This window comes from Saimiri boliviensis, chromosome 2 (genome assembly GCF_048565385.1).
Source record: "Saimiri boliviensis isolate mSaiBol1 chromosome 2, mSaiBol1.pri, whole genome shotgun sequence".
Lineage (NCBI taxonomy): Eukaryota > Metazoa > Chordata > Mammalia > Primates > Cebidae > Saimiri > Saimiri boliviensis.
Window position 1 is genome coordinate 107,979,159 of NC_133450.1, and position 23,807 is coordinate 108,002,965.

At 33.3% G+C, this 23,807-nt stretch overlaps 1 protein-coding gene and 1 long non-coding RNA gene across 2 annotated transcripts in view; both read right to left on the reverse strand.

Annotated features, from left to right (window-relative positions):
* LOC141583633 (uncharacterized) overlaps nt 1-14,666 on the reverse strand; it is a 166,352-nt gene extending 151,686 nt beyond the window's left edge. Inside the window, exon 1 of the long non-coding RNA XR_012516379.1 lies at nt 12,368-14,666. This is a non-coding gene — a long non-coding RNA (uncharacterized LOC141583633). The remainder of the gene's footprint in view (nt 1-12,367) is intronic.
* Nucleotides 14,667-14,945: 279 nt separating this feature from the next.
* The window catches only part of LOC101052147 (ADP-ribosylation factor-like protein 2), an 889,888-nt gene continuing 881,026 nt past the window's right edge, over nt 14,946-23,807 (reverse strand). The window contains exon 7 of the transcript XR_012516387.1: nt 14,946-22,188. The gene's annotated coding sequence lies outside the window, so the exon portion shown is untranslated. The remainder of the gene's footprint in view (nt 22,189-23,807) is intronic.

The window sequence follows — 23,807 nt, forward strand, 5'->3', positions numbered from 1 at the left end:
ATAAAATTTTATGTAATGAAAAAGAATATTTTCTTATTTAATGTTTATGAAAACATTCTCCCATAAGCTATATGCTTTTATGTAAATCCTTAAAAATGCCCAACATTGAATAGTATTTGGTAATATTTTTTTCTTTCTTCCTTTGTGTGTTTTTCTGTATATTTTCAAAGCTACCATCTTCCCTACTATTTTATGTCTATAAACTTTCACATAGAAACTGATTATATAGCAGATATTTTATTGAATTAATTTTTTTCTCAAACTATCAGTAGAAAATAAAATCTTATTTTTTTAAATTATTTATTTTTATTTTATTTTTTATTTTTTTGAGATGGAGTCTCACTCTGTCATCCAGGCTGGAGTGCAGTGGCATGATCTTAGCTCACTGCAAACTCCACCTCCTGGTTTCAAGCGATTCTTCTGCCTTAGCCTCCTGAGTAGCTGGGACTACAGGTACATGTCACTACGCCTGGCTAATTTTTCTATTTTTAGCAGAGACAGAGTTTTGCCATATTGGCTAGGCTGATCTCAAACTCCTGACCTCGTGATCCACACAACTTGGCCTCTCAAAGTGCTGGGATTACAGGTGTGAGTCACTGTACCTGGTCGAAAATAAAATTTTATTACTTTGCTTTTAAATGAATTGTAACGGCTCTATGTGAATTTCTAAAATCTGAATTTTTAAACACAGCTTAAATAATACAAGTATTCTTTTTTTTTTAATTTGAGAACTCAACTATTAGGAATTACTTGCCTTTTTTAGGATGTTATTTCATGATACAATTGCTTAATTTTTATTATGACATTATCATTAAGTCTTTTAAAATTAGAATTAATGCCATTATAAATGATAGGAAGGAGTTACCATTTAAACAAAATTCTAGTTGGTGATAATATGCCAAAACAAATTTATGATTGATGAAATGAACTGAAACCACACATATATAATTTATTTTTTAAACATCCAAGCAATGATACAAATTACTAATGTTTATCACTGTGACCAGAACTGAAACTAATTACCTGGAAAATGATGAAACAAATATTAGGAATGCAAGTGGCAGGTAAATTTCTAACAAACAGTGACTAAATCCAATGTTTTATTAATTCATGTTAACTATGCAATGACTCTCAGAACTCAGAGTACATAAGAAGCTCTGGGGAGGCCGGGCACGGTGGCTCAAGCCTGTAATCCCAACACTTTGGGAGGCTGAGGCGGGTGGATCACGAGGTCGAGAGATCGAGACCATCCTGGTCAACATGGTGAAACCCTGTCTCTACTAAAAATACAAAAAACTAGCTGGGCGTGGTGGTGCGTGCCTGTAATCCCAGCTACTCAGGAGGCTGAGGCAGGAGAATTGCCCGAGCCCAGGAGGCGAAGGTTGCGATGAGCCGAGATCGCGCCATTGCACTCCAGCCTGGGTAACAAGAGCGAAACTCCGTCTCAAAAAAAAAAAAGCAGCTCTGGGGAAATTGTTAAAAATACAGATTTCCAAGTTTCCACTTAATGATTCTAATTCCAGAGGCCCAATGCTGGATCTAGAAATCTGAATGTTATCTGGTGCCTCAGGAGATAATACTGGTACAGACAGTATAAAAGCCACTCAGGGTCAAACTTGGTCTAGGTAAATCTGTAAAATAAAAGAATTCTATCACCACCATCTTTGTGGCTCCCATATCTCTCTTGCTCACCATTTCTAATACTTGCTTGTAGCACCTGCAGACTAACCAGCCTAGCAAGCTGTTGTGGCCAGGGGATCTCTCCCAGTCAAGAATGACCATCAAAATGTGTCTCTAATGACCACTACCTGCACAAACTCCTCCAAAACTGTATTATTAAAAATTCTGATAAAAATACATTACACTAAGCTGTTAATATTGGATACATTTATTGGTGTTTTACTATCTTCCCAAAGCTATTTCTATGTTTATAAAAAGGAATAATAATTATTTACTTATTTAGTAATCTCAGACTTTCTACCTATCAGATCTGCGGAAAGAGGAAGAAATGGCAAATGATAAGACCTTCATATTTTCTTGGTGGATTATGTGTATCTGTATGTGTTTTTACTTGAATGTATCCTATAGCAGCACAAAGTTCAGCACTATTCAATACTGGGCCCGGTCTCTGTAATGGAAACTGGCTTAGGGTTGGTGTCTAATAAATATCTTTGATGTAACTAAGAGGAGAACCAGGTTTAAAAGTATGAGTTTATAGGTTATATAGGAGGAGCAAGTGAAAGCAATTTTTGAGGATATCAAAAATAAGGAACAAAGAATAGATTGAAGTCCCTGAGAGAACAGAACACTCTGAAGGCAATAGATAAAATTGCAAGCTGAAGAGGGAAACTTCAACAAGTTCATACAAAACTTTTTATCTCCATGAAATCAAAAACAATGTTATCTGCTAAAATTGAACAAGTATATAGTCTTAGAATTGTGGCACTTGGTCAAATAGACCATATTCAACCATGTGTCCATGGATGGAGAAGTCTCCTTTTCTTTTTTGTTGTTATTTCTTTGGTTGATTGTGTTTTGTTTATTTGTGGTTTCTTTCTGTATTTATATCCAAGACAATTTGAATTGCTTGGTGACTTTAATCTAGTTTTATGATAAATATATAGTGGTGTCCATCTGTGAGTCTATAATTGTCTGTAGTTGTGTTTTGCAACTTAAAATATGAATAGATGTTATGGATGTTAGTACCGCTTTCTAATGCTAGATTTAGAGAACTGATGAAACAAAAGGAAAAGGCAACCAAAGAAATAAATTTATGATGTTCATGTGACTAAAGCTTAAAGAGAAAGAAGTAAAAATGGGAGTAGTTTGATGGGAGAGAATTGGTCAGAATTACGTGATTTAAAAGTTTGATAAAGTCAATTTCAAGTAAGAGTAAAGAAAATGATGGAGGTTGTGGATGGAAATGTGAGCATTCATCAGTTTCCCAAGTAGAGTTATTCTGGCTGTTTCCACGGAGATAGGGTGCTCAACTTAGAGGTCAGGGGTATCCTACTTACTAGGAGAAGGAAAGGAAACTATAGCTGCACACCTTAGTCTAAATGGGAGAATGGCTCTAATGAGAGTGGAAGAATGACGAAAGAGACATGGCAGTTCAGAAGAAGGAGAACGCTAGCCTCTAACTCTTTCATTCACAGTGAGGTTCCCATTCAAGTTTCATGAAGAATTATACACTTGAAAAATGTAAGTTTTAATTGAGAACAGAGATTAAGAATACATTTTACATTTTGTGTAAAAATTTTGGGTCAGAATGAAATGACAATTCAGCCTTCTGCCTCACATCCTTGCTACCAACATACAGAAATACTGGTTTACATATTCAATAACATCATGGTACCTGGACTTAAGAAAGAAAGACTCTCAAAAACCTAAACAAAGAGGCAACTCAAAACCAAGACAGGCAAACTGACTCTGTCAGATCTATTTCCACTTGCCTTGTAATAAAAATTCTAGTATCTTGAGAATGCAGCAAGTGGAGGAACAGGCTAATCAGCACCATGAGAAATGCTTATGTAAGATATTTTATAAGGCCATTGGCCTGGTGCCTCCAAAAATATCAATGACATAAAAAGAGCATGAAGACTCTTTTAGATTAAGAGAGAGAGAGAGAGAAGACACACACAGACACACACAGACACACACACACACACACACACACACAGAGAGAGAGAGAGAGAGAGAGAGAGAGAGAAATAATAATCAAATGCAGTGATCTAGTAAGAAAAACAAAATCTCCAGAACAGTATTTCAGGATAATCACAGAAATTTCAATATAGGCAAGATAGTAAAAAAAAAAATCTGTAAACTACTTTTTAAAAAATCGTAAAATATGGCAATTGTGGGACATAGACAGTGCATGTAAGACTTCATTATACTATTCTTTCCATTTTCCTGTGTTTAATAATTCTCAAAATAAAAACTCTTGACACAAGCAAAATGGGTATGAATAATGGTATCAACAATTAGCTATTATTAAATAACCTTTTATTTACAAGTAATTAGCTGGAAAAAATTGTCTTAAACTTCTGTCACAAGAGATTAAGTTAATTCTGGTATATATCAGCTTTTAATTAACAAGGTCACTTCCTTTTAGGTGTTATAATTGTAATATTTTACATATGGAAAATAGAAAGTACTGAAAGAATATTAAAATTATGGACTTCTGTTTTGCAACTATGTGTTTATATCAAGCAATATTTTTGTTGGATTTCAAAGTAAACCTTAAAACTTTTTCACCTTTCTACTTCAATATAGTTCCTGCCACAACCACTCTGCTTTAATTGAAATAATCAATTGTAATTTCCTTCACAAATCCTAACTCTCCCATATGTATTGACTCTTCACCCAAATTATTAAAATGAGTCTCTTGCTTTGGGATCATTAAATTATTCAAATTTCACATTTCAAACTGTATTATTTTAACCAGAGTATAGCTTAAATAATCCATACTATATGATTTCAGGTAATAACTCTTTTTAAAGTATCTGCTAAGAATTTCTATATCTAATAGTCATTCGATAAATTGTTTTCCATTATAAAAGTTTTATTTTACACCAATAGATAGTTTTTCTTTACTTATTAAATGATTATTGAGATACTAATTTTGTAACATTTTTAAGGAACAGATCCAACTAAATTTCTACTGTCTTTATAATCACAGGTCTTATTTGAAAATGAAACAACAACTAATTATTTCTATCAATCATAGTTTAAATTGAAATAATGAGAAGGGAAAATATATCTATGCCTAGATAATGCTTAAGCATACGTAATTTTAGTTTTAGACTATATTATGATGAGACAACAAAAATTTAAAAAAATAAAAATTTTATTCAGTTTTCACTTGTTCCCATACACTAATATCATATCTTTATTTGATGAGATCAGTGAAGATTATAGATCAGTGCTATCCATTAGAACTTTCTGAAATGTTGGAAATGTTCTATAGCTCTCCTTTTTCATTTAGTGTGGCTATAGATTACTTGAAATATGGCTAGTCTGACGGAAAGCTGAGCTTTCCATTTTAATTAATTAAATCATAAATTTAAGTAGGCATATGTGGCTATTGGCTGTCACATTATACAGTGCAGCATAGACAGTGAAGGCTACAGACATAAGAAATGGTCTCTATTGACACAATCTCTTTTTTCTTGATAAACTTACATATTTATAATGCTACAAAATGTATGACTTATAAGGATAACATATGTCTCAGATTAATAACACTAGTAATAATCACGGCAAATACTTTTATTCACTTACTTCATACCATGCACTAGTATACCAACTCCTTTAACTTTTACAGCAAATCTTTAAGACTGGTACTAGTATTATCCTTATTTTGAAGGTATTTTGAGACGCTTTGTACCTGGGTTTTGTATCACAGTTAGTGAATAGTAGAAATATGATTTGAACTAAGATAAAACAACTCCAGAATTTTGAAGCTATCTTGAGATAGAAATATTTCTTCTTGATCTGGTTATATTCACTTATAAAATACAGAGAAAGAGTTGTATAATTACTTGATTTATCTTGTGCCCGGTTCTTTGAGATTAATTTAAATCTATTTGAGAAGCTTTATTTTTAAAATAACAACCAAGAGTATTATATATCTCCTCTTTGCTGAAGTCTCATGGGAATGGCAGAAACATGTAGATATACACACTTACACATACACATCCATATACATAGATATAAGTATGTTTCTATACATAACAGTATTGAAAAAAGGGAAGCCTGGCAGTAGAAAATCCAAAATTTAAATAAATATTTGGATTAGTGGAATGTAATAACAGAAGAAACCACAGTTGTTCTTTTCAGTAAGCCCTAGAAGATGTTTCAAGGTCATAGTCAACACGTTCAAGAGCAACTGCATATCACTGAACAAATAGGAAGATAAATAATTGAAGAACTGAGCACAGAAAAATTGAGTCCACAAGGCCATTTCCTCTTTCTACTGCCCACTCCAGGATACAGATAATTGCTTTCTAGTGAATAAGAAATCTGACTTTGGAGAGTTCCTATTTGGGCAAAAGGCAGAAATGAATAGAATGATGGAAGAAAAGATAGCTCTAGCCAAGAGTAGAAAATTAAATATCTCTGCTGCCAAAGTAAAGAATGCTTTGGTCACACTGCTACTGTATAGTAGAAACATGATTTGAACTAAGACAACATGCAAAAGTAAAAGCAAAGTAAAGAATGTGCTGACTTTGGCAGCAGTGTATGTGTGTGTGTTTGGCACGGTTTGGGAAGGGAGATCAACCTATATGCATCCTATCGAAATACCTGAAAGGGAATCGAACCAGTTAACATTCTATGCTCACTTATGCAAATCTGAAGTAGGCCATTTGTACAGGATTAGATCTAACTCAAGAGAAATCAATCTTAATCTTTTATAGATGTGACAGTACCAGCTACCTCTATTAATCAATATAGTTACTTGATTATTTAAAAAAAGAAAGAAAAATGGAAAGGGCTAATATAAACAAACAGAACGCCCAGAGATAAGAAAGATAAATGAATTTTAATTCATTCAATACTCATGTCAGGGATATTTAAGAGGATAATGCATCCATACCTTCCCAGACTACTAAGAAAAACAGCAATCGGAAAACAAAACAATGTAAGAAATGAATGTAACTGCTGAAATAAAATAATCAAATGGTTACAGATAAGAAACAAGTTGGCAATACAACAATTAACATCAAACATTTCTAACAACATAGAGTATAAATATAAAAATAGAAAATATAAAAGCTAATATTTATGAAGTTCAACATTGAGTCCTGAAGTCCTACATTGAAACACTGAGTCCAACATCTGCCTAAGGGTAGTTCCAGCAAACTGAGGGAGGATTTAAGAGAAGCTCTCAAAGCTGGAAGAAAGATTGAATTGAAAGAGCACATATAGTCTAAGCAGCATAAATGACCAGGGAGCCAATCTCAAATTAAATATTACAAAATTTCAATTCCAATCATTAAGAGAAAACTGAACATTTTTAATGAGAAGAACAAAATTTTCCACAAGAGAACAAAAGTCAGATTAACACTGGACTTCTATTTAGCAGAAGAATCTTTCTATAACATTTGAAAGCATAATAAAAGTTAAAATACATTTGGATTTGTATAATATTTAGATTATTCAGAGGACAATCTTTTTTTCAAGGAAAAGGGGCCCAAGAATATTAAGTACCTAGAATCAAAACAATTAAGTATGAATTTGAGTTGAATATGAAATTGACAGCTATATCATGATACTAGAAAGACCCTTTTTCATGAAATATTTACTTAATTATAATATGTCATTCGATTTATTGATTCTCAATTTTATCATAAACTGCTGTGGTTTGAATTTATGTGTCCCTCCCAAATTCATATGCAGGAACTTAAACCTGGACGAAATAGCATTAAGAGATAGGGCCTTTAGGATATGACTAAGTCATGAGAGCAGAGCCTTCATAAATTGGATTAGTGACCTAAAAAAGGGGGCTTGAGAGAACTAGTGAGGCCCTTTTCATGTCTACATTTCTTGATGTCTACTTCCTTGTTACTGACTTGCACAATTTTGCCCATTATTTTGTGCACAATTTTGCACCACCTTAGAAGCAAGAATCAGGTCCCATCAGACATCAAACCTGCTAGGGCTTTGATCTGGGATGTCCCAGCCTCTAGAACTGTGAGAAATTTCTGCTGTTAATAAGTAATCTAGTCTAAGACATATTGTTACAGCAGCACACATGGTCTACAACCCCAACTAAAAGCAAAATACAGGCTTAATCATGTTTGCAAGCAAATACCAAAGTACTGCATTCAATCATGGCCTAAGATGTTTTAAAATATTATAGATAACTAGAATATGTAAAAGTCATACAACTAAAATACTGTAGAAGAGACAGTGGGAAGGATATGAAAGAAAAAGTCAGTCAGTCAAAGAACCCTTTAAGGGAAAGATCGAAACTGCTTACATTAACTGTAAAGAAATTTAGAAATAAGTACATTTATTTATATGTCTAGCAACATAAACATAAACAGAAATTAACAATAGTTATTTTAGGAAGTGGACCTCAGCATAAAGAGGTCAAAAAGCTAATTTTTAATTTTGTTATTTTAATTTTGTTACTTTAATATTGTTTGAATATTTTAATATGTTCATGTCACTTTTATAATTATAATATCAATTATTAATTGACTTGTCCTAAATAATATCATACAGTTCCCTTTTAAAATGGTTCTAGCATGCTATATTTTCCTATCCACATAATTAAATTTTAGTATAGTTTAGCATCAACTCAGTACACATGTGTACTGTTGTTGTACCTATGTAGTTTTGTTCATTGCTCACGATATTCTCAATATGTGGGCATGAATATTTAATTAAGCTAATATTGATTTAAAAATTAATTTTTAATCTAGATGTATTAAAATATCCTCTACAGCAGAAGTTGTCAAACTTTTCCTATTAAGGGTCAGTTAGTAAGTATTTTGGTCTAAGTAAGATCTGTGCTGCAATTATTCAGCTCTGCTATTGTAGCATGAACAGAGTATTTACAACACGTAAAGAATAATGGTCAGTAAGTTCCAATAAACTTTTATTCACAAAACAAGTGATGGGAAAGATTTGGCACACAGATCTTATTTCGCCAATACCTGTTCATGTCTACGTTTCTTGATGTCTACTTCCTTGTTACCCACTTGCACAACTTTTCCCCATTATAATATATTTCACTGTTAAATTGCTGAGCAAGTTTTAACCAAATTGTATAGTAGGTCTAAATCATTTATAGATGTTTCTGCTTTTTGCTGGATGCTTAACTGCTTTCCTAGTTTTTTTTTTTTTTTTTTCCTTTTCTCCCTCTCTCTCTCTCTCTCTCTCTCATCAGTTAATTTAATAGATTTATAGGTGTCTTAATAATCTAGATTCTCTACACTGAATAGAAACAGGAAGGTTTCCCACATTGAACCCTGAGAAAATGCAATCCACACTTTCATTTTGTCTGTCTGAACAATATACTTACGTTCAATTCTAATTTCCTGCTGCTTGTAAGTGAAGAATGAAGCTAAACACATTGTGAAGTACTAAGGGGAAAAAGCTTATTATACTAAGATAAAAATGATGTGCATTGCAATTCAATTGGTTCACTGACAGAATGACCTTAATTTCTATTCAGAACGCTGTGGTACACTTTCAGATGTAGATGAGATATAATGGGCCTACAGTGAATACTGCCTGTCAGCCTGATAAAACTGACGAGATGAAGAGATAAGGAAGTTCCACATCCTCATGTTTAGCCCTTAGGGTTTTTTGGTATTAGAGTATTGCAGCTGTTTATTCTCATAAAGCCAGGTTAAGATATTTATGGAAAGACTGGGATTTGCTCAAAAGGAGACAGCTGATGGCAATGTGAGACACACAATGGAGCTGGAATTCTCTAAACAGTAATTTATGTTGATGCCAGAATTTTTTAAAAACACAAGTCATTTGAAATCCATTGATGTTACTTTCTTAGCTTTGAAGAAACCATTAACAGGTTAACAAGAGAAAAGCATAACAAATGTATTTGTTCTAGGTTTTACCGAACACACGAGCCTTCAGAATGAAGACCCAAAGATACCAGGAAAGTGGTCCATTTTTATGCTTAGGTTCAATGGAGAACAGATAAGTGTGTAGAACTGTGATTGGACAAAGAGGGTATGGTCTACTTAGACTGAGTGAAGAAACTCAGCAAGGCCTGTTCAGACTTTTCTTGGTCTATCTGTGCAGAATTCCTTTCTCCCAGATGTGGAGCAAGACCCCTTCGGAAATGAGAATCTTATGAGACTTATGATGACTTGCAGTCAAACAAGGTAGGTCCATTTCTTTATGGACACTTCTTGCCCAGAAAGATGGCAAAAAGTTAGAATAAAATTTTTAGGTTTTATGACTGGATGCAGGGAAAAGGGGTTCCGGTTTCTATGACCCACTGTGGTGAAAGATGGATTCTAGTTCCTTTGACTCACCTTGGGGAAGGATGATGGGTGAGACAGGATGGCAGGAACATGCAGAGAGAAACACTGTTAGGAGACTACTTCTGAGGGCCTCACTTTGGGGATATCAGTTTCTGAGCCCCAAAAGTACAGTTCTAAGAACTATAGAAAGAGCCTACTATACTTTTTGTTATAGGGCTGTCAGCCATGACCCTATGATGAGTGAAAAAGGGATCACTCCCTTTCTCTCCCTGCAATACATACATGATGTATTGTCATAATTGTAATTTTGCCTAGCCTTGCCTATTAAAGCTTAGAAAAGGGATTTATCTTCAGGTGCTAGTACTTTCAGCCTTCACAGAAAATAAGCTGAGATCACTGTAAGAAGAATGAGAGCAGGAATGACTACAGGTCTTATTTCACATTATGCTTATGCTTGTATCCCCACCTACGCCTGGACTCCAGACTGGAATGCCACTCCTCTACTAAATCCTAAAAAGTTTTTTCTTCCTAAGTTGTATGCTTTTCTCCCAGTTCTGAAAGCTCCCCACCTTGCATATACTACTAACATGTAAAACATGGTTTTCTCTCTTGCAGCTGTTCAAGAAAGACTTATCTCTCTCTACTTTTGACTAAGTATAGATGAAGACTAGCAGATCCTAAACTTATATTCAGTAATTATGTGTGTACTTTCTATCAAGTATTCCTTCCATTTTTAGCACAACAGCTCTTGTCTTCTTTTTGTTTACTAGCAGGGTTAAAAAACATACTTTGAAAATTTTGTTGGTACAACAACTCAGAGTTTGGCAGACTCCAATACCATCCTTTAAACTGGGGAATGAATGACTTCTCAGGAAGCAAACACAGACTATTATTGTTTAATCTCCTCTAACACAAAAACGTATATCTTTAATTGGGGAAGAAAAAAGTTGCTCATAGCCAACAGCCACAGGCTCATTCACTTTGCCTCCTCTGAAACGAGCACTACACTATCTCATACCCCCCAAATCATTATTTTCTACACACATTGTGGCTACACGTCATGGTCAAATGGCCAAATAACTCCACCAATCGTTGGCTACTCTGAAAGAAAATCAGGTATTGTAGCACATTTTTCAAATACTAGACTAACTCTTGAGGCACATGGTTGGAATTTGTTGACCTGCCATTTACTGCCTGCTAAAACTGATTGGCAATTGTTGGAGAAATCTAGTTTAATAGTTTATACAAAATCTCTTGTGAACCCAGAAAACCTCTTCATAATGGAAGAGAAAGAAAACAGTTTTATTATTGAATAAATATTAAGTCAGAATGTGTTGCATATATTGACCTAGAAGGAAGAAGCTGAGGCAAAATTAAAGTACATGGAGAGTTTATTTAGGCCATATTTGAGGATTGCAACCCAGGAGCATAGATTAATTCAAGTTCCCTAATCATATACTCCAATGAGCAGCAGTTAAAAGTGGACTTATAAAGGAAAAGAGAAGGCAGTTCCTGAGTTGTTTACCAAGAATTTGCATTAAAATAACATAAGCTTTTGATTGGCTTATATTGTTATTTGTATGACATATTCCAGGAACATGAAGATAATGGATGAGACAGCTAATCAGAAATAAAATGACTTGAAACAATTGTCCCCAAGCACAGGTGTGTGGCGGGGGGAATGACTGATGTCCTATGCTCATGTCTCTCTGTGCCTGCATACCTCACATAGCTCACACTGCTCTGAAGTATTTTTCTTTTCTCACATATCCCAGGCAACTTACTGCCTGCCACTAAATAGAGAAATCTAACCCTTTTAAGCAAGCAGATAAAAAACATTGCATACATATTCTCAAGATAAATAATAATTGGATCTCAAGTAAGGTGTCTTGACTGCAACATTTGTTACCCATAGTTCATCTTATACTCACCTACAGATGGTGTGGCCATTTGTCTTTGCAAATTTCCTTTCTCCAAAAGACCCACAAAACTTCTCATACTTCTATGAAGGTAGGTAACGTTGGCTCTTGAGCAATGCAGAGGTTAGGGGGTAGTGAACCCCTACATGGTCAAAAATTTGTATATAACTTTTGACTCCCCTAAAACTTAACTACTAATAGCCTATTATTAACCAGAAGCTTTACTGATAATATATTTTTCATGTTATATGTATTATATACCATATTCTCATAGTAAAATAAGCTAGAGAAAAGAAAATGTTAAGAAAATCACAAGGAAGAGCAAATATATTTACTATTCATTAAATAGAGTGGTTCATTATAAAGGTCTTCATCTCATCAGCTTCATGCTGAGTACACTGAGGAAGAGAAGGAAGAGGAGGGATTGGTCTTATTATCTCAGAGTGGCAGAAATGGAAGAAAATCCCCATATCAGTAGACACATACTAGAATTTTTACTTTAACAATTTGGAGTCAGATGTCCAAGTTAAACTCCCATGAAAATGGACAGCAAGTGATACTATCTTCCTTGATGTTTACATTTCAAGTAAATGGCTTCCAGCACCTTGAAAAAAAAAAAAACTTCGACTGTAAGACATTAGCTTTTTAAAAGATTTATATACATCTCCAAGGGGAAGAGGAAGAATTCACAATTACTTTATAAGTTTTCTCAAGTAAATGCTCTAAGAAAAGGGAGGTCGTGATGTCTCTTTTCCTTTTGCACTAGAAAATACCCCATTTTGTTTTGTTTTTCCTTTTCTTTTTAAGATTTGTATTAACCCTCGCAGAGTCTTATCTTAAAAAGATGATGTAGCACCATGAATGTCTAGCCTCTTACGTCTCCCCTAGGCCCTGTTCACTAGTTGCTAGATTGAGTATTTTTTAAATTTTTAAATAATTAATATACATTGAAAATTCAAGCAGGCCCTCAAAATGGAAATTATGGTCAGCATCATTTATTACTAACTACATATGTCTTCCCAAATTTTCCTAAAATCTTAAACATGTAGTAAGATTTGTTATAGAAGGATTTAGAATCTTATCTTTCTCTAATTTCTTAGTAATAAAATTTCAACAAGCTACTAATGTGCAATTTTGAATGTTTATATAGATCTCAGGTAACCATTAGTTTAAGGGCAGTAGTGTGCCTACATAGAATGACTTTTGTGTGTTATTCATTTATATTTACCCCTTTTAGTTGAACTTTATAAATGTTCACAAGCATCCACTCTAAAAAGTAAGCTCTATGAAAAGCTTACTACAGAGTCTTTGTCTTTGACCAATATTGGATGAATAAATAAATACATGGATGAATTAATGACACTTTTTTACTTCAAGTCCATTTATCCTTATAAAGTTTCTTCTTTGTCATTTTACCATAACTCAAAGTGCTTTCTTCTGGCATTTAGTAAAAACCTCTAACTTTCTCAAATACCTGGTAGTAAGTGGGCTCTACTAGTGACTCTTGTTAGAAATTTAATAAAAGACTAATGATATGGTTGTGAAAAACAAATGTATAAGGGTGATATTAATCTTTAAAGATGAATTCTTAGATGTAGTAATAAAAGTGACCTCTACATGTTTTCTTAAAAATACACACATATCCTATATGATTTCTAAAATCACATGCATACCTGCAAATACATGTGTGCACATGAACACACAAAATTTTAAAACAAAGAGATTTTGTCTGTAATGTTAACAGTAAAAGAAAAACTAACAAATTCCATGAGACATTAAACAACAGAAAACTAAGAACTGCAATGTGAATACTTGAATTCAGTTGAAAAATTCTATCAAGCAGTTAGTTTACAGTAAACTTAAAACTCCTGGAAACCCTCAGGCTTTCAAAATGATGAATCAATTCATCTATCAATCTATCAATGCATATGTACTCTCCTTATAGTCATATATAAACAGCAAAGAAAATCCAGACAAGTATAGCTGTGTAGTCATATTGATGATAATAACACATTTTTTTAGTACTTAACAGTTGTATTAGTCTGTTTTCACATTGCTGGTAAAGACATACCTGAGACTGCGTAATTTTTAAAGAAAAATAGGCTTAATGGACTCACAGTTCCATGTGGCTGGGGAGGCCTCACAGTCATGGTAGAAGGCAAGGAGGAGCAAGTCAGATCCTACATGGTAGCAGGGAAGAGAAAACTTGTGCAGAGGAACTCCTCTTGATAAAACCATCAAATCTCAAGAGACCCATTCACTATCACAAGAACAGTACAGGAAAGACCCGCCCCCATAATTCAACCACCTCCGACCAGTTCCCTCCCACAACACATGGGAATTGTAGGAGTTACAATTCAAGATGAGATTTAGGTGGGAACACAGCCAAATCGTATCAACAGATTAAGTGCAAAAATTACTAAGCATTTATGTCAGATGAGTTAAAGAATATATTTTGCATTAAGTAAAAATATATCAAACTCTGTCTCTAAGAAATAGAGTTAGCTTTCCTGTGTAGGTGGAATACTTACATAAAATTGACTAATTTTAAAATTCTAAAGTAATACAAGCAACCAAAATTAATCACAGAACTATAAACAAATAAAAGATAAGATTGGGGGAAAAAATCCATCTAATGGGATCAATGAGTAACTCTAAACTTTACAGGATTCTTAAAAATAAAAAAATAATGACAATAAAGCATCAAGTTTCATGGAGTTTTTCTAACACAGTATTGTCAAAGAAAAACATATGATATTTAATGGATTTTTTTTATTAAATAAGAAACTATGACGATACACTAACTAAATTTTAAATTAAAAGTGTAAATCCAATTATACATTGCAGTTTTCAAAGATATAATAAAACCTGACAAAGCTTAATGACTTTTTCTCCAAAATTATACTCAGAAAAAAAAAATTTAATAATTTTTTTGTTTTTAATAAAGTATTTTAGTTTTTAATAATATTTTTAAACTAAAATTAAATTCAATTTTCAGATTTATAATGAAACAAATGTAATTAAAGTCTAATACAATGTGTTAAACAATATGGATAGATATAGTTAAGAGAGTAATTGTCACATTTATTAATCTTATCTCCAGTGTGCCATTTTCTTTTTTCTTTTTTCTTTATTATTCATATTATTTTTTACTATTTTAGTGACAGAGGCTTGCTCTGTCATCCAAGCTACAGTTCAGTGACACTATCAGAGCTCACTCTAGCCTCCAACTCCTGACCTCAGAGCCTCCTGTCTTGGCCTTCCAAAGCACCAAAATTACAAGTGCAAGCTGCTGCACTCAGCCACTGTCTGTCATTTTAAACAACCATATCCAAATACCAATTTCCTGTATTTCTAGAGTCCTGCAAGAGCAGTCCATTTCAAACTCTCATAAGCAAAATAAGAGAATGCACTGACTTATGCTATGGCTTGAATGTATGTGTCTCTCCAAAATTCCTATGTAAGAACTTAAACCTCAAGGGGATGGTATTAAACGGTAGAGATCTGGGGAGGTTATTAGAGGATGAGGGCTCTGCTTTTGTGCATGAGTTTAATGTTCTTATAAAAGAGGCTTCAGAGAGCTGCCTGATTCTTTAATCTCTTCTGCCACGTGGGGATACAGCTTTCCTCCCTTTTGCCCTTCTATTACGTGAGGACATAGAAGGGAGGTACTATCTTGGAAGGAAGAGAGCAGACCTCAACAAACACCAACTCTGTTTGTTCCTTAATCTTAAATTACCCAGCTTCTACTACTATGAGAAATATATTTTTACTGTTTATAAATTACCCAGTCTTTGGTACTGTGTTACAGCATTCCTGACAAACCTAAACAGCTAATCAAGAAGCCTTATCTAGATGCTCAATAATTTGCTTCTCTTGATTTTCTTTTTCTCTGTTTCCCATTCTTCACCCTCCTCCTTCATCCCTCCATTTCTTTCTCTACTCATTTTTATCTTTTTATATTATCTTTTCCTACATTCCTAGAAAATGTCTGCAAGGTCTTAAATTTTTACTTAGTAGTCCAGAGACAGATAAATGGTCATATAGTTATCTTATATCAAGACATGCACCAGACATTTTGATAGTGTGATTTTTCGGCTTTTTTTTTTTTTTTTTTTTGGCTTGTGGCAAGAAAGACATAACATAATTTCAGTCCATGTTCACTCATTTCAAATCAGAATGAGAAGTTTAAGTTTTTAAAATAGGTGCTTTCTGCCCATGAATCCATGGACTGTTATCTAAAAACAGTTATTAAACTGCAAAATAAGAACAAGTGAGATGGTTCATGCTTGTAATCCCAGTACTTTGGAAGACCAAGGCAGAAGGTTTGCTTGAGTCTGGGAGTTTGAGAACAGCCTGGGCAGTTGGGAAAGACTTTGTCCCCACAAAAAGGAAAAAAGAAACATAAAACAATGAAAAATTCTACCATGTGTTAATAATAAAAGTATCACAGAGAGAAATACAAATAGTACAGATAAGTAGTAGATGTGTACTGTCTAACTTTTGCTACAATACAAATACATCTATGCAGAAATTTAATAGCTTAAAATCACAATAATGAATCCCCTGGTACTGTATATTGGCAATGATGGACATAGCTGGGGATTCTTCTGCTGGTCTCAGTGGCTGGCTGGCTGAGGGTGTTCAGTCTGGATGGCTTCATTCACATATATGATGTTTAGGTCACATGTCCAGTACCTAACTTCTTCCCTGAGTGCCAGAGTTCTAAAAGTTGCAAGAGAAGCCAAAGCCTAGTGCACTAGCACTATTCAAGCCCCTTCTTATGTCACATTTGCTAATATCAAATTAGTCAATGCAAGTTACACAGTCAAAGTTTAATTTAAGGGATTAAGAGGTAAATCTCACCTTTTGATGTGATGACCAACAAAGTCACATTGCTAAGGGGTATTGGTGCAAAAATAACTTACCTTTTTTGTAGGAGGAGGTACACTGTAATCTCAGAAAAGCTTGAACCTTTAGGTAACATTCAAATACCTCCTGCTGTTCTCTCCATTCTGTCTACTAGATTACAAATAAAAATTGCTGAGTGAAAAAGAAAGTTGCAGAATATGCATATTAAATATATATTATACACATATATTTAAAACCAGATACAACACAACATTAAATAATGCTCACCACTATATATAGCTCTAAATAAAGGTAGAAATGAAAGATGGGCAGACTAAAGAGTTAATTTGTGCTAATGTGTGTTTGTGGTGAGAAGGAAAGATATTCAAATGGTAGACTAAAATATAGAAAAAAATGGGGTCTCAACTAAGGAGGATGATAGGGTGAATCAATGTAAATCTGTTGAGTACCACAAATGAATTAAAAATTTGCAACACAATCCAAAGCAATTTGTTTTCACAAAAATGTATATACACCTTTCATATCATAAAGGTCCTGGTTTTTGTTTTGTGCCAATGTATGAAGTGACTATAAATATGGCATTGACAAGACTGTGTAAGTTAGATAGTTAGATAGATAGATAGATAGATAGATAGATAGATAGATAGTCACTTCATCTCTTTTCCTGGCCTTATTTCCAGATCTTATTTCTGTTGCTGCTTCACAAGGCAACTCTTCCAATTATCCTTGATTTTGCATATCTGTTCCATGAAGACATGAACATTTTTGTCAAGATCTTGACTTCTGATTTAATAATTGCAACATTCTACTCATTGAGCTAGATATATTTAAGTTTATTTATATATATTTGTATATGGATATGTCTAGTTTTTTTTTTTTTACAATATTTCCAGCCCATATCAAACAGAAATATAGCCAAATTGAGGTGTTGATATTTCCTTCTGTTACAGAGTATCCCAGCTGGTTTGCTCAAGGCTCAGTTGGTAACTGTGCATAAGAGACTGCTGCTCTTAGACATCACAATGCAAAAGTCTCACTTACTCAGGTAAGTAATCCCCATTAACACGATGAAATTTAAATGGACAAATTGAAATGCAAAAAGTGAAACAATTCAAATAAATATAATAGAATGGCTTAGGTTTAGGCTTAGGCTTAATGCAACATCCTTAAGTGAACAAATGGAACAGTTTTCTAAACAGAAATTTTCCATGAGGGACTGGATCGTATACTGCTGTGCAGAGGAGTTGATTAGATACTCAATAACAATGTTCTTTTTTAATTTTTATTTATTTATTTATTTTTGAGATGGAGTTTTGCTCATTACCCAGGCTCGAGTGCAATGGCACGATCTTGGCTCACCGCAACCTCTGCCTCCTGGGTTCAAGCAATTCTCCTGCCTCAGCCTCCTGAGTAGCTGGGACTATAGGCGCACACCACCATGCCCAGCTAATCTTTGTATTTTTAGTAGAGACGGGGTTTCACCATGTTGACCAGGATGGTCTCGATCTCTTGACCTCGTGATCCACCTGCCTTATCCTCTCAAAGTGCTGGGATTATAGGCATGAGCCATTGCACCTGACCAACAATGTTTTTTATTAATAATATTTGGATTGATGCTGAGCAGGAGTAATTAAAAAACATAATGACTTTCAAGCACCTTGCAGATTAAGGTTTAATAATAATATTGAGATAAACATATCACATAATTATCCTTTGTGTAACAAATGACTGATAAATAAATGAATGAATATTGGTCCCATTTCCATGCACTTCTCTGGTCCCTTTCTCTCTGCTATTTCTTATGCCTATGGTCAGGTACCCCCAGGATCACTTCCTCTCATCTCCTGACCTTAGATCCTACTTCTATTGCTGCCGTATAAGGCAACTCTTCCAGTTATCCTTAACTTTGCATATCTTCTCTGTGTAAAAATAAAAATATTTGTCAAAATCCTATGTTTTTATTCTATAATTAGAATATAATTGAACTAAAAGTAATGTAATAGAATTAAAGTAGGGTCCTACTAGTTTCTTACAGCCACTTACATACAGTTGGATGATTTTTTTAAAATTTTCTATAGCCCTCATTTTATAATATTTTGATCCAAATTCTTCCAGAGATTGGATTAAAAACAAATGAATGTGGCATACAGGGAGCATCTCAAATCATACATTCTCATCAGCAGGTCTCATATTTTCCTAAATCAACCTGAAGCACTCTCCTTCCTCTAGGTGAGTCTCTTCCTCTTTAGGTAGACTACTTCGGAGCTTAAGGATTGTATTCCTCACCTCACCTGCTCATGTCTGTCTCATTCTGTTTGGCAGGTGTTAGCTGTTTCTGGCATATAATGTCCTTTTCCAGTACGTACACAGACTAAAAAAATGTTATTTATATCACCTTGTGTTGAAATCCCTGAATTCCTAGAATAAGATATAAAAAATTAACAAGACCACTGCCTCTTAACTTCACCACATTGTTAAAAATATAATCTTTATGTGTAATTGAAGAAAAGAGCAATCTGTATTTTCAGAGAAGCATCATAACCTACTAATAAAACACATTTTTAAAGTACAAATTCCTTATAGAGAATTTAAAACATAAGGGTGTTTCTTTCCACCTCTTCTCTCCATTTATTTCCCTACCACAATGTACTCTGTAATCTAGGCACGCCAAGCTAATTATAGTTACTTGAATAGAGTGTTTTGTCTTGTCCTTGTATTCTCCATATGCTATTTTTTATGCCAGCAATACAATATTTTTAAAACATTTTAGATGATAACCCCCAGTAAAATTTATATTTTAAAGAGCAGCCAAGTCATAAACATGTGCATTTATGTCTGTGTTTGTATGTTTCACATAAAAATTTTTAATCGTAATACATGTGATGCATCTCATAATTTTTAATCATCTATTTAATTTTTTTAAATACCAATTACAATTTACTAGACTGATTATATGAAATCTTGAAGTGTCATGATTTTAACCTAGTATGGAAAAAAAATAGAACTGTAGTCTCTTTTCAATTTAATAGAATACCCCCTGTTTTCTTGGACTACTCTGGATTATTATGAATGGATGATTCATGAACCATATAAATTCAATAACTCATATTCTTAGAAGCAGAGAAAAATTTCTTAAAATGAGGCCATTGAAGTACAAGGCTTACTTGTCATTTGGCTTACAAGTAGCAAAAATAAGCATCAATTAACTAAGAATATATTCTTAAGATGAAATAAATACTTTTTCCTAATCATGTAGCTGTCAGACTACTATGGAATAGAAACTAATGCTTGTAAAAAGTTATAACCCAGGTTAGAGTTGTCTTATGAGCACTTGATGAAAAACCACCAAGTAATATCTTTCTTAATTAGAGATGTGTTTGCTGGATGGACAAAATACATCAAAATTACAAAAATCTGAAATTCAACTTTAACTATAAATTTTAATTTGTATGTATTAAAGTTATAAAGCATTACACAAATTAACATGGTGGATTTTTCAAGCATATATTGCCTTCATCTTGTGAAGAAAATGAATAAAATTAATATGTTATAATACCCATGAGACTGCAAGTACAGTGCACTTTGGAAAAACTTAGAGTAAATTGCTTGAAATTACTGTCAGCATCAAAGTTCAGGCTGACAGGAAGCCTCTCACTATCACAATTTAAACTGAATAATCTGCAGTCATATCATATACTCTCTATTCTACAACTACTCTCTACTTTCATTCTATCCATACCAGTATAAAGCTTGAGTTCAAATTTTAGGATACAAAATAAACTTATTAACAGGTAAATTATTTTAAATATTACCCTTAAACATAGACTTTCTCAAAGCATGCATAGATTCAATACAAATGAAAACTTAAGTCAAATTATTTAAACCTTTTCCTACAAAGTTAAAGGCTGCTTTTTCAAACACAATGCAAATGGAAATATATTGCAAAAAAATCACAGAAGTACGGTTTAGTAAATGTTCAGAAACTGCACAAACTCACAGAAACATGACACAGAACTCCCGGCACAAAGAGGCCCTCAACATGGCCCTCTAGTTTCTTTTCCTTCATTGCCAAGAATAACCTCTATCTTGAATTCTATCACTTAGATATTCCTTTTTTATAATTGATACAAATTGACTCATAGAGTGATGAACTCTCTTGCATACAGCTTGTCCAGCTCAATATCTACAAGATTCATCCTTTCTGAAGAAAGAAGTTCATACATTCTTACTGCCCTTTAGCATTCCATTATATGTCAAAATATACCATAGTTTACTTATCCATTCTACTGTTGATATACAATTGGGTTGCTTCCAAACTGGGGCTAGTGCAAATAGGCTGCTATAAATCTTTCTCTGGATATCTTCTGAAACATACATAAAAGAAAATTCCTAAAACTGGTATGACTGAGTAACAGGCTATGAATATGTCTGGCTTTTCTAGACATAATCGTGCTTTTCTCTAAAGTGATCTTACCAAAATATGTTCCTAACTATAATGTATGAGATTTCCAGTTAGTATACTGCCCCAAACTTGGAATTGTCAGGGTTTTGTGTGTGTGAATGTGTGTGTTTTCTTTTTTTCAATTTAAGCCATTTTGTTGGATGAATGCTGGTATAACATTACGCATTGCTAATAATTAGGTTAAGCATGTTACTAATAATTAAGTTAAACAGATTTTCATTTATTGACTACTTAGTCTGTTTTACCTCAAAAGTCTACTATCTAATTTTTTAAACAGAGATAACTGTTTTCTTGTTGATTTCTAGAAGTCCTTGATATATTGTAGATAAGTGTATCTTCTCTAAATTGTACACTATATTTTCCTTTCTAATGGTATTTTTGACAAATATAAATTATAAGATTAAGGTAGAAAAATTTATCAGTTTTTTAAATGAATACTGCATGTTGTTTCTCTACAAAATATCTTTGCTATACCAAGGTCCCAAAAATATTTTCATATGTTATCTTCCATAAACATTATTGTTTTATTAATTTTCACACTTAGACATGTAGTCAATTGGAATTAATTTTTGTATATGATGTAAGGTAGCCTTGAGGTAAAGATTTTTTTATGTTTTTATTATTTTTCCAAGGTGATTATCCAATTGAAACAAGATTCTATATTGAAAATGCCATCTTTTCTTCACTGCACTACATTGTCACCGTTAAATGAAATAGCAGTTCTTGGTGTGTGTGTCTTTTTCCTATGCTTCACTTTTGTTCTATTGCTATAACTGTCAGTCTTTCAACAACTAGTACATACTGTTAATTAGCTCTATAATTACCTTTTGTGATTGGCAGTGTAAGTCTCTGAAGCCTAGTTCTTATTCTCAAGGAATGCTGTGGCAAACAGAATGCTGATATTGTTCTCATGTTTCCCAATCCTGGTTGTACGCATTCTCCATAGTCTCCTCCCACTGAGTGGAGGCGGCACCTATGAATATGATGAGGTAATTACTCTTTTTATCAGCTTATGTTATATAGAGTAAATGATGAGATTGTTGCTCCTTTGATTAAATTAAATTGTGTGAGGCTATCCTATAGCAAACTGGAGAAAGATTCACCTGCTGGCTTTAAGAAGTAAGAAACCACATTCCGATATGGCCACATGGCTAGGACATAAAAGCAGCCTCTAGGAGATAAGAATCACCCTAGCTAAGAGCCATCAAGAAAACAGGGACCCACAATGAACTGAGTTCTGTCAATAACCTGATTGAGTTTGGAAATGAATTCTTCTCTAGGAAGTCCTTCAGATAAGCAGGTAGCCTGGCTGGCACCCTTATTTCAGACTCATGATCCCCTAAGCAGGGAACTCAGCTAAACTGGACTTCTGATCTACAGAAACTGTGAAATAATAAATACATACTGTTTTAAGGCACTAAGTCTGTGGTAACTTAATGCAACAGTTGATAACTAATATGAAGAACTTGGCTTTTTTTGGTTCTTTGTATTTCCCTATATGTTTTAAAATCAACTTAGCAATTTCCAATTCTAAAACCTGCTGAAAATTTGAATGCAAAAGTATCGAATTTGTATACAGAGGAGAGTATTGTTATTATTTAGTTTTTCTCAATACATTTTGCATTTTCTATTCTTAAGAAGAACTGGTGTTAAAAGAGTTTTTTTGCTTTGCCTATAGCTATTTAACAAAATTAGTAAAATCATATGAGCTTTACTTGTTTTGAGGAAATAATTTTTGGGAGTTTCAACATCCTCAGTAGCTACAAACATACTCAAAATTTTTATGCCAATTTGTGTTATTCTGAGTATATACAGATATTAATAAGATTGTATATATTTTATTTCCTTTATTATAGTTTATAACCCATTTATTATCTTTAATATTTGTAGATTCAATTGAGCCATTGCCTTTTTGTCTACTGAAACTATATATATGATATACATAAATAATTTTTAGTTATATTAGTTTTATCAGAGTGCTGTCAATTTTATGAAACATTTTAATAAATCAACTTTTAGCTTTGTTGACCTTTTCTATTATACATTAGTTTTCTCCTTCATGGATTTCTTTTTACGTCTTTATAATTTCTTCTACTTACTTTAAGATTAATTTGCTCTTTTCTGGTTTTTTAATATTACTAAAACTCAGAATTTAAAAAAAATTTTAATATATAATTTTAGGGCTATAACTTTTCCTCTGAAATGCAAAGGAAATAATATGAGGAAAATTAACAAAGAAGGTTCAGAGAACTTAGAGGTTTCTGTTTCTACTTGAGGGTATTGCATGTCAAAGAGAAGAGCAAGGATCACCTCCAGAAATACTGGCTGAAATCACAGCATAATAAGATTTGAATATTTGATTAAGGAATTGTAGTTAATTCTAATATAACTAAATTGGCCCTAGAAAACATATCATCAGATATTTTAACAAGGTTTATTTTTAGCAGTCTGCAGAATACATCAGGGTCACAGGGGCAACTAATTGAAATTTCCTATGCAGGACGTGCTGCTGGCTTTTATTACTACAAAAGCCTCTCCTGGGCATAAAATTGTGGAAGAGTTCATAGGTGAGAAAGAAAACTTAAAATTTAA